The 8964-nt window shown below is 52.6% G+C and overlaps 1 long non-coding RNA gene across 1 annotated transcript; it reads right to left on the reverse strand.

Moving 5' to 3' along the window:
* Positions 1-1621: 1621 nt before the first annotated feature.
* Positions 1622-8085, reverse strand: LOC121338997. Its single transcript, XR_005953100.1, has 3 exons — positions 7960-8085; positions 3872-3976; positions 1622-2074 (listed from the first exon to the last, which is right to left on the reverse strand). It is a non-coding gene; the product is annotated as an uncharacterized LOC121338997 (long non-coding RNA).
* Positions 8086-8964: the final 879 nt, after the last annotated feature.

Here is an 8964-nt window from a genome sequence, read left to right on the forward strand (position 1 = left end):
GGTTGGGATGGGATGGGATGGGATGGGATGGGATGGGATGGGATGGGTGGGATGGATGCTCCCTCTGGCAGCTAAAACAATCTCCCCTCCCACATCGTGTTTCCCCAGTGAGGGGCCCTTTGCCATCTCCAGTTTCTTGTGCTGTGGAGGCTCTGGGGGGATTATTTTAAAGTCCCTTTTGGCTGGGAAAATCTGGATTTCATAAGCCCTTTTCAGTGAGAATTTTTTGCAGTTTTTCACAGTGATATCACTTTAAGGCTTTCCATAGCCGCAGAATTTCTTCCAATTAATGGAAAAAACATTAATGTCCGTTTAGGAAAATAACTTTTCCATTGCAGAAGGAACTCTCTGGTTGTGCCTCAAGCAGCAACAGGCTCTGGATGAGCAGGTCCTGGAGAGGCCCAGAGAGCACAACAGAGCCACACAAGGGGCTGGGGCGGCCCTGCTGAGCCCAGGGTGCTCTGTGATGTGCCCTGGTCAGGTGCCAGCCGTGCTGCACCATCTGTGCCCAGGTGTCCTCCCCATCACCTCCTGCCCGAGGGGCTGGGGGTCACCAGGACTGGCAGAACAACCAGAGGCACTTTGGTTTCCCTCAGACAACTTGGAGCTGCCCTTTGCCCTTGCAGGAGTCATGTGCCAGTAAATGTGCCAGGCTATGATATGGAGGATGGAGCCTGCCTTCAGCATCTGGGCTCACCCTGGTACCAAAGAGGAAAACATCATGTCTAGAGCTCCATGGGAAAGTTTCCAAACATCAAGGAAAAGTCACATCCTATCCCTTCTGGGAGTTAAACCAGAATTCATATCTGACATAGTGACACCGAGAAACCTGCATGGCAGCACAGCCTGGCAAGGAACACCCTGGGCTTCTCAAAAGACAGAAAGCAGCTTAGAAGACATTCCTCCAGCTGGCCCCAGCTCCTGGGATGTCCCTGGGAAGCACAGCTCATGCCTAGATGCAGCCCTGGGTGTTCTGCTGGCAAACCCCCTGCTGGTGCTGGGACAGTGGTCAGAGTGAAGGACTTGCCCTTGCTGGAGAGTCTGAAGCAGCAGCAGGCACACAGCTCTGAGGAATCTGAGGCTGCTGGGAGAACATCACCCTGCTCCTCCCCATTATTCCAAATCAAAGGAATTATGGTTTTTTCGGCCCCTGATAGGTTCAGTCAGTCCCTAGGACAGAGATCAGACGGTGTAAACAGGACACGCTTCAGCAAGGCTGTAAATACAATTTATGGCTGCTGCAGCCTGCAGTGCTCAGAACATGAGACCTTTCAAAAGCACATGTGCCTTTTTCTTACTTAGAGATTTCACCATTTGGGAACATTTGATCCCCTGTCAGTTTTTGGGATGCCAAAATGTCTGTGAACAATGTTGAAAAGCTGACAAGTGTTTCAGTGACCTGCTTTGCTCCCCTGTGCCGTGTGCTGCTGTTTTCTGCACGCTCAGTTCAGACACACACCCTTGCACAGGGTGTGACCTGCTGCGGCCAGTATTCCCAAATTTGGCTTCTACCTAGAAATAAAGTCACTTTCTCCACTTGCTTGCAAGTTCTGTGACCCAGAATCGTCCTTTAATACCTCAGGATCAAGCACCTGGGGGAAAATGTTGGGGAGATAAAACAGGAGAAAAGAAAACAGCAAAAAACAACCACACAGGACATTGCTGAAGGTGTTCCCTTATTTCCCTTTCCTGGGGGTGTCCAGCTGCTTCTCCCAGCCTGTACTGGGTGCAATGGGCAGCCCCCAGGTGCCCAGGCCCCACAGCCCCAGCTTGTCCAGAAGAGCCGAGGAGGTGGAAACTTCACTCCTTCCAACTGCAGTTTTCACTTGAAACCCTTGGCGACATTTCTGTTTTGCTTAAGATCAAGTTCCACCTTCTCCCCGTGGTGCAAGAGCTTGGCCCAGGTCTCAGAGGTCTCTGGCACTGGCAGCAGCCTCTGGAGCAAGTGGAACTCTCGGGGAGATGGGAGGAACTGCTCGGTGCTGTTGGCTCTGCCGGGCAGCAAACCCCGCTCTCAGACACAGCCTGAGCAAAACCATCTCCTGTCCCTGTGGCGTGGAGGCACTGAGGGCTCCTGGGGAGAAAACAGGACAGAGGCAGCTTGGGGAGCAAGGGGGGGAAATCTCATCCTGACAGAGAGAGGGGGACAGGAGCACTCCCCACCCCTCCCAGCCCGGAGATGAGACTGTTAAACTCAGTGACAGCACAGAGAGGGATTTTCTCTCAATGAAGCCTTAAAGGGTTTTAAAGACTTAACAAAAATAGCTTTGAACAGTGTCTGAAATGGTTCAGCTCTGGGGTTCCAGGCTTTGAGCAGAGTTGTAGGAAATTTTCTGATGGAGAATTTCCATTGGAAATGGCGGTTTCAGGAAACTGAGGACATTTCACAGGGATAGATTAATTTCAAGGACATTTTAATGTGGATTTTGTTTTGCCAGTGCTGATAGTTTTCTTCAGTGTTGATCTTTGCATTTCACCAAATATTTAACAAGTAACAATAATATTTGCTAAGAATATCGAATTTCAGCAAACTTTGAGGCGTGACTTTCTCGACTCAAAGCACCATCTTAACAACCATTTTCTGCACAGGATACACGCTGCTTTCCAGCTGGTTTTAATCCCTAAATGCAAAGCTTTGCTGTGATTGTTACTTTGAATGATGTCAATTCAGGATGATGAAAGCACTGGCGATGACATCATTCCTGCTGTTTGGGGATGGGGCCATTCCTGTGTTTGGGGATGGTGACACTCCTGCTGTTTGGGAATGGGGCCATTTCTGCTGTTTGGGGATGGTGACACTCCTGCTTTTTGAGGATGGAGCCATTCCTGTGTTTGGGGATGGTGACATTCCTGATGTTTGGGGATGGGGCCATTCCTGTGTTTGGGGATGGTGACATTCCTGTGTTTGGGGATGGGCCATTCCTGTGTTTGGGGATGGGGCCATTCCTGCTGTTTGGGGGCCATTCCTGCTGTTTGGCCACGGGGAGCTCCTACCCTGGGAGGTGTTGGCACAGGAGCCGCAGGAGCCCAGTGACAGCAGGAGGACACAACGGTGCCACACGGGTGGCTGTGTGCTGTTATTCTCCTTGGCTGTGCCTCCTGACTCTTCCAGGGGTCCACACACATCCCAAGCCAAGGGAGCAGTGGGAGAAGCTGGGGGGGAGCAGAGCAGTGGGAGCCCCATGGCCCCACAAGGCTGTGTCTGTGAGGGTCCCCATTCCCACAGGGATGGCCCCAAAGCTTCCCAGAGCTGCTGGAAGGGCTGGCAGTGCAGCAGGAGCACCCACCAGCCCTTCTTGGGGGTTCATTTCTTGGGCTTCTCCTATTTCTTGGACTTCTCCCTTGGCAGGGACAGATGAACCAGCACCTCAATTGGTGTGAATATGGGAATTAGGTCTGAAATCAGGGAAAGGGAGAAGTGACTCCAGTAAGAACCTTGCAGGTAAAAGGAGCGGGGAGGGCAGTTTAGGGAATTACTACTCAAGGAGAAATCCTGGCTGGGGAACTCATCCAGGCTCTGCAAAAGGGCACAGAGCCAGGGAGAAGACCCCGAGTGCCCAGGAAAACTTCCAGAGGCACAGGCGGCCACGGCGTTGGAGTCCTGCCGGGTTTGTCAGCGGCGCGATAACGGCGGCGATCGGGGGATAGCGGCGGCGATAGCGCTGCCACCCGAGCTGATGCTATCGCGCCGAGGCTGAATGGGCTCCCGCAAGCCCGGAGCTTTCCTGTGGAGCCTGAAGGAAATAAAGCCCTCGGTACAATAAGCGGATCAGATAAGCCGGGAGAAAAAATGGAATTGCATAAAGTAAAAATAACTCATCTCTGCCGTTTTCACCGCACACAAAAAGCAGAAGCTGATCCCGAAAGATACCTGATGTTCCTGCTCTGGGGATCTTGCTGTTAAGAAAACCAGGGAGATCTGGAGCTGGAGTCAGCACATCTCTCCTTGCCGTCCTTCCAATAGCACGCAGGGAAGCTGTGAAACCCAGGAAATGCTAGTACTATATTTTATTACATTTTAAAGAGACAAAAATCCTCTGGCTCAAATCCGCTGTGCAAAACAAACACAGTTGGAGTTCTCTCTCTGCATGCTGGGGCACTCACTGAGCACACACGGAGTGACTGTAACATAACGCTTTCCTAAGGGCTCCCGAGCTCCAGCGGGGCCCCAGCCTGACTTGGGGAAGGAATTGGGTTCACATAACCCTCACTTAAAAAATAGACTGGCACATTTTTGCTTTATCAAACTCTATTTGCAAAAGACTAGGGCTAAATGATCTGAAAAGGTTATTTTGAAACAGGGTCACCCTCACTGCCACAGGTCTAATAAAACAAAACTATGGCCAAATTAGAAACATATTTCATCTAATAGGGGAAAATATAATTGGTGAATCTGTCTGGTGTTTGACCTACAGTATTTATGCTAAATGAAAGTTTAAATATATCACAATGCAGCACGAACAAGAAAAGCTGCATTCACTCTCTGTTCTGTGGTTTGATCCCTTCCCCTTAACCCTTAGCTCCACACGAACGCCAACATCAGCATTAGCTTTGGCTGTCCTGCTCAGATGCTGTGAAGCAGAAGGGATGGCCAAGGGCTGCAGGAGTGATGAGTGATTCTGGGAAAATACCCGGGAAACCAGAAGGGGGTTCAGAAACTGCTGTGGGGTGTCCCTCTAAAACTGAGGCCCCTCGGGGTGGGGATTCTGACATGCAGCTCTGACACTCTCCATGTGCCTGGTGAGGTTTGAAGCCAGGACCTAATTGATGCTGGACAGGAGGATGAGGGGGCACAGTGTGGGGGTCCTGGCTGTGCCATCCTTAGGGCACACAGAGCCGTGTGGGCACACACGGGGTACCACCAAACCAGGGATTCTGCATCATCAGAGTGAAAACATCCCACCCTGGTCATGAATGTGGCGTGCAGGGCTGGTGCTGAGCTCACTGCGCTCGCTGATGATGCAGGAGGTGCAATTTGTGGTCAACCAGCTGTTTGCAATTCCCATCTCTTGGAGAACCCCTCCTCCCACCACCAAATAATTTATGTTCCGCATAAAAGCGAGAGGATCCTTGAGCAGCAGTGATGGATGAAGGAGATTATTAACAGGGATATCATTTTAAGAGTGTCTGTCTTTTGGTTCCTCGTGGTTACATAACATTTCATAAATTTCCTAACAGATTGGTTCCTGACTGGTTCACCTGAGAGCAGCACCTCAGCCAGCCCAGTGGGATCACAGGGTGCCATGCCCTGAACCCCAGGCTGAGCACAGCTCCATCCACAGGGATCTGCTTTCCATGCACCACACAGATCCTGCTTCCCCAATCCCAAGCCTGACCCAAGTGAAAATAACTGGAACAACCACAAGGGAATGCTCTCATCGCCCTTGCCCACGCAGAGAAAAGATCAGGTGAGGTTTTGGCAGCATGGGTGACACAAGCACAGTTTATCCTTGTCTAGACACCAGCTTCAAGCCCCAGAGGTGGCATCAGTGCTGCAGAGTCCCCATCCTTAGCCAGGAGGAGAAGCCAGCCCCCGCCTGTCCCCCACCCCCCGGATCCCCACAGCAAGAAGGGCTGGTTGGACAAACAGCCCCAGGAACCTTCCGGGCACAGCCCCCTCCATGCCACAGCTCCCTGCCTTCCCTGCCTGCAGCCCCCACCTGGAGCCATTTCAGGAGATGGTCTCCCTCCCCCAGCACGGGGGAGGAGCAGGATGGCAGGGACACAGGGAATCTGAGAGGAGCTCTCCTGGCAGGGACATGTGCTGCTCCCCGTGTTCCCCTGCATTCAGCAGAGCCCTGTAGCTCAGCCAGACACACGCAGATATGATTCATCCCTCGCAGGAGTTCAGGCTGAAAACAAACATCTCAACCAAACAATCCTTTCAAGTCCAAGTCCCAGTCAATGGCCTCCTCGGGCAGGAGGAGGGATGCACAGCTCTTCCCTCTGGGACACCTGGGGAGCTCAATGCAGGACCAGGTTCTGCTCTCTAGGCCTTGGCAAGCCAAGTGAGACACGCTGAAACCCCGAGCAGAGCAGCAGGACTGCAACCCCGAGCTGAGAAAATGGACTGGGGAGACAGGGATCTTCTTTCTTTTCCTTTATTCCCCCTTTTTCTTTTTTTTTTCTTTTTTTTTTTTTTCTTAAAAACCTTCATGTGGAAGAGAAAGGGGCTAATTAAATTCTTTTGCTGAACATATTTAGCGAGTCTTTCAGAGAAGTGATTGCGTTTGGCCGCAGTCCAACAGCCAGGAGATAGGATTGTGCTCAGGAACAGGCAGAGCAGAGCGCTGATTTAGGAGGATCCAGGCAGATCCCAGCTGACAGGGTCTGGCCTGTCTCAGGCACTGTGGGAGGAAGGATGAGGGTGGCCAAGGTGGCTTTCTTGAATTCCTGGTGCGTGAGGTTGAGGCGGATCTCATCTCCATGACATCCCCCAGGGCTGGATTTACAGCGTGCCCCACAGCTCCTCCCCGGCACTGAGTTATTGTTTAGTCAGCACCCAGCATCCCAAGCATCCAAAAACCAGCAGAATTTCTTGTGGCACCAGCAGCCCCAAGGCCCCACTCAGCCCTGCACCAACACCAGCTGATGCAGTGCATCCCAGCCTTGCTCATATTCAGCTGCCACCAAAACCACGTCAGAGTTTGGCTGCTGGGCTGAGCTGATTTTCAGGCAGATTTTCGGGCTGATTTCCAGCTGAATTCCAGGCTTCCTCGCTGGGTGCCGGCTGTCCCAGGGTCGGGACCCTCCAGGCAGGACTGTGGAAGGCTGTGAGCTGTCCACCGCAGATGTTCCCGGCTGGCACCGAGCGCCCCTCCGGAGTCTTGGGGATGCTCCACAAGCACCGGGGTGCCCCAAACCCGGGGGCCACAGCACCAGCACGGCCAGGGGGGGTTCCCTCCAAGGAGGAGGCTGAGGGCAGCCCGGCCCTGAAATCCCCCCCATTCCCGAGGCAGGGAGGTTCCCTGTCCCTGGCACCGCGGGACACCCTCCCCGTGCAGCAGCTGCCCGGCGGGACCCCGGCCCCTGCGGGGTGGCACATTTACATCGCCTCAGCACATTTCCATCTCTTCACCTATTTCCGGGGCAAATTGCCTGGTTTTATGGCGCCTGACCGGCTCCCTCGGGGACAGCATTAGACGGGCAGGCAGTGAACCACGACAAGAGGTTTTGCTTTTCCCACAAGGTTCCTGTGAGAAAGCCCTCCCTTCTTCCCTCCCTCCCTCTCTCCCTCCTGCTGCCTTCGTCTCATCTCCAAGGGCTCTGCCTCAGTCTCTCCCACCCCGGGTGCTGGGGAGCCCCACATTGCTCCAGAGCACCAGCCAGCACCAGGAGCTGCACCCCAGTGCTCAGCTGCTCTCTCGGCAGGCTTTTATCTCAGATTTCAGCTCTTTGGTGCGGGAGAAGCCTGGAAATGGCTTTAAAGCCTGAGATGTGCCAGGTACAAATCCTGTTTCTTTCATCCCAGGGCCCTGAGCATCACCAGCCTCATGGCATCGAGGGCTGTGCCAACACTGGGGTCTGGTGGCTGGCACCACACTGTCCCCAGCACTGCTGTGTGACAGGAGGGGCCCACGGTACCCCCAGACAGCCCTGCTTGGGTCAAACTCTGTCCTGGGGCAGCAGTGCTGGCCAGCAGCATTCCCAGGAGAACTGGAGATCCCCTGGGAGCCAGAGTCCCAGCAGGACCAGTCAGACAGGCTGAGAGGTGGCTGATGTCCCCTGCACATGTCCCTTGGAGCTGGGACTCCCACCACCTCACTCACATGAGGCACTGGGCTGGGAACATCCCAGCAGAGACGGCTTCAGCCCCAGCAGATGTTTCAAATTTGTTGTTAACCCATATTTATTTGGACTGATAATAGCAGGCAGCCCTCCAATTGTGCCGGGAGTTTTACAATAAACTCAAGCTCACTCTATCAAAAGCAAATCGATTTACAGTGATATTGGCCTCACCCATCCACGTGGTTCCCACTGGCATCTTGGGGTCCCTCCAGGATGGGATGGCCCCCAGTGCAGGTCCTGGACCAACTTCTCCAAGAGTCCCCGCAGCACCACAGGCTCCCTCAGCCCCTTCTCCAGCTAAAGCTCCTTTTTAATTGCCTTCTGAGAGGAGCAGTGACACTCTCCACAGGGAGGATTGATTTAGACATGCAGTTTTCTCCACAGACTTCACAAACGGTTGTAACAAGGTCACAGAGAAAAACAATTTTATCCTCTGATTACTGTAACATGATATGAGCTTGGAATTGCATCCACTTGGACTATTTATTTAGGCATTGCTTGTCTGGTCCCTGAAGAAAACTCCTCAGTGTAGGAAACACAGGCAGACAGGGCAAGGATTGCTCCCAGTGTTTCCCAGTGCTCCCAGTGCTCCCCAGGCACCTGCAAGGGCAGTTCCAGGGTGCTGGAAGGGAGCCGCTGCAGCTCCAGCACCAGCAGAGCTCAGCACAGTGCAAATTAAAAAATGAGGTGCATTTCCACTGGATGCTCCCTGGGTGAAGATCATCTTCCTGCATCCTTTCTCGTGAGCCCAGAATGGTTTGTTTAGAAAGTGCAGCAGGGGAAGCACACAGCTCATCACCTCCTCCTGATCAAGTCAAATCCACACAGAAAAATGAATCCAGCGCTTGCAGGCACGTCACTGCGTGAGAATACTCATCCAGAGTGAAATATTACAAATAATCAGTGAATTGTCAAAATAATGGGAATATAACAAGGTCAGAAGACTGAGACATCCGATCACAATCAGCCCTAATTCCAGCAAAGCCACGTTTAAAGGAGATTGTTTTGTCAAAGGTTTTTCATGGCCCGGTGGCTTTGTAGCACAAGGTTGTTTGGATCAAGTCATTTCTGATGAACATTTATTATGGAGAGGAAATGTCACATCCACTCCACACTGTGAAAGTTCATAAACTTGCTCAGATAATTTAAGAACTTCTCAGCCCATAACCTGTTGCC

Source organism: Onychostruthus taczanowskii, unplaced genomic scaffold, assembly GCF_017590055.1.
Source record: "Onychostruthus taczanowskii isolate IOZ18803 unplaced genomic scaffold, ASM1759005v1 scaffold32, whole genome shotgun sequence".
Taxonomy (NCBI): Eukaryota; Metazoa; Chordata; class Aves; order Passeriformes; family Passeridae; genus Onychostruthus; species Onychostruthus taczanowskii.